Genomic DNA, 2,548 nt, shown 5'->3' on the forward strand with positions numbered 1-2,548 from the left:
GTGAGGCTTGTCAACTACCAGCGATATGTCGACCACACAATCTTTCCCTTTGGAAAGCAAGGAGGCCAATGAAGATTGAAGGCAGCGGTCTTCAGTATTATTATTTTTTTAATCATTTTATTGGGGGCTTGTACAGCTCTTATCACAGTCCATCCATCCATCCATCCATCCATTGTGTCAAGCACATTTGTTGCCCTCATCATTCTCAAAACAGTTTCTTTCTACTTGAGCCCTTGGTATCAGCTCCCCCTCCCTCCCTCCTGAACCCTGGATAATTTATAAATTATTATTTTGTCATGTCTTACACTGTCTGATGTCTCCCTTCAGCCACTTTTCTGTTGTCTGTCCCCAGGGAGGGGGTTATAGTTAGATCATTGTGATTGGTCCCCCTTCCTCTCCCACCTTCCCCTTCTCCTCCTGGCATCGCTACTGGAGGGCTCCAACTTTTAAAACACAAATGTTTTTAATTTCTATGAATTTCTCTATTGTTCAAATTTGTGTTATTATGCTTTTGTAAGGAGCCTTAGTGGCATGATGGGTTCTGAGTGGGGCTGCTAACCACGAGGTCAGCAGTTTGAAACCACCAGCGGCTCTGTGGGCGAAAGATGAGGCTTTCTACTCCGGTAAAGAGTAATCGTCTCGGAAACCCACAGGGGCAGTTCTATACTGTCCTAAAGGGTCGCCATATGTTAGAATTGGCTCAATGGCAGTGAGTTTGGTTATGTAATACCTGTGAAACGCACATCTAATTATGGACCATTTGAAACGGGGACAGAGGCAAATGTAAGTTTTAAAGTATCATCCCTGCTGCTCGTACAAGGACGATGGGATAGCATCAGACCTCCTCTACCTTCACACAGAGGAAGGATCAAGATCACTAGCCCCCAGCTGATTTCTCTGAGATAGGCAGACAGATAGAATCCCCCTTCTTCACTCTTTCTGCCAATTCCTACACCAACCGTCCCTCCCAGGGCACTCTGCTTCTCTGCTGGACTCAGTATTGGTCTCGCAATTCGCAGACCAGGCTCACAATTAGGGGTGTTACTGGGGAAATCACAGGTTATAATTCAGGAACGGGTTCAACTTAAAAGTAACAAGAAGCACTCCGGACACAGGTCTCAATCAGGGGAGCCTCTTCTCGCCCTCTGCCACTGGCCCTGCTCAGCGCCTTCTCTCTCAGACCAGCGGTACAGCTCTGAGCTCCATGCTGACCAGCCCCACGGTGGCAGCCTTCCAGCCAGCTCTGCCTTCTTGTGCCATTCTTGTAACTACTGCCCTAGCATCTCTCGATGACTTCCAACTTCAGCCTCTCCTGTCTTCCGCTCTCCTCCTCCCTTTGAGACTAGCAAAACTAACCAATCACCTCGTTAGGATTCTATACACCTTATGTGCATGCACCTACCTGGGAGAAGGGCAGCGTGCTCGGTCCAGTAGAGGGCAGCATATAAGAGGAAGGCGCTCCAGGAGATGCATGGACACAGTGGCTGCAGCAATGGGCTCAGGCACAGGAACCATGGTGAGGCTGGCACGGGACGGGCAGTGTCTTGTTCTGTTGTGCCCGGGGCCACCATGGGTTGACCCTGACTCGATGGCACCTCACGACCACCATCGGTGCACTGCACTCGGGTGTTGGCAGAGAGTATGGAATGGGCCCGTGGGCGGCCACAAGAACAAACGGATCTGTCTTGGCAGAAGTACAGCCAGAATGCTCCTTAGAAGCGCGGATGGCGAGACTTTGTCTCGTGCACTTTGGGCATGCTGTCAGAAGAGACATCAAGGAGATGTCCCTGGAGAAGGGCATCAAGGAGATGGATTGGCACAGTGATTGCAACAAGGGGCTCCAACATAACAATGACCGTGAGCATGGTGGAGGACCAGGCAGTGTTTCCTTCTGTGTGCATACGGTTGCTGTGAGTTAGAACGGACTGGACAACACCCAGCAGGAGAAGATGATCCTCACAGCCCCAAACCAAATACCAACTCCCTGCCGTAGAGTCGACGCTGGCTTTTACAGAGACCCTCTAGGACAGGGTAGAACTGCACCTGTGAATTCCCCAGACAGTCACTCTTTACAAGAATAGAAAGCTCTCTCTTTCTCCTGAGGAGCAGCTGGTGGTTTTGAACAGCTGACCTTGTGCTTAGCAGCCTAACGCATAGCCACTAGGCCAGCAGGGCTCCTCAGGGCCCTCTGACAGATTGCACTTATGCATTACGTTTCCCGTGGGCCTCTCCCGCAAGCATATCGACCCCTGAGTACGGAGTCGTCGACTCTGTTCACTGCTGATCCCCGAGTCTAGAACAGCGCCTGGTACTCAGCGGGGGCTCCCTGCACATTTGCTGCAGAGACTGGGGGAAGCAATGAGTGAGTGAATGCATGAGTGGAAGGCGGCCTGGCTGCATGAAAGTAAAGTAGGAGAACCGGGGCTCGACTTCCCTTTCCACGAACGCGGCGCGGGCTCGGGTGCAGGCGCTGCGGCCGCCAGAGGGCAGGGCCGGCCTGGTCCCCAGGAGGCTGTCCCGGCACCCCGCCCCTCGGGGTCCGGGGCGC

General features: G+C 52.4%; 1 protein-coding gene across 1 annotated transcript in view; it reads left to right on the forward strand.

The window, feature by feature from the left end:
• The window catches only part of PPP1R14A (protein phosphatase 1 regulatory inhibitor subunit 14A), a 23,196-nt gene that overhangs the window by 15,523 nt on the left and 5,125 nt on the right, over positions 1-2,548 (forward strand). The gene's annotated exons all lie outside the window — the stretch shown is intronic.

This window comes from Echinops telfairi, unplaced genomic scaffold (assembly GCF_000313985.2).
Source record: "Echinops telfairi isolate 266 unplaced genomic scaffold, ASM31398v2 ScPeMD7_655;HRSCAF=1070, whole genome shotgun sequence".
In the NCBI taxonomy this organism is placed as follows: domain Eukaryota; kingdom Metazoa; phylum Chordata; class Mammalia; order Afrosoricida; family Tenrecidae; genus Echinops; species Echinops telfairi.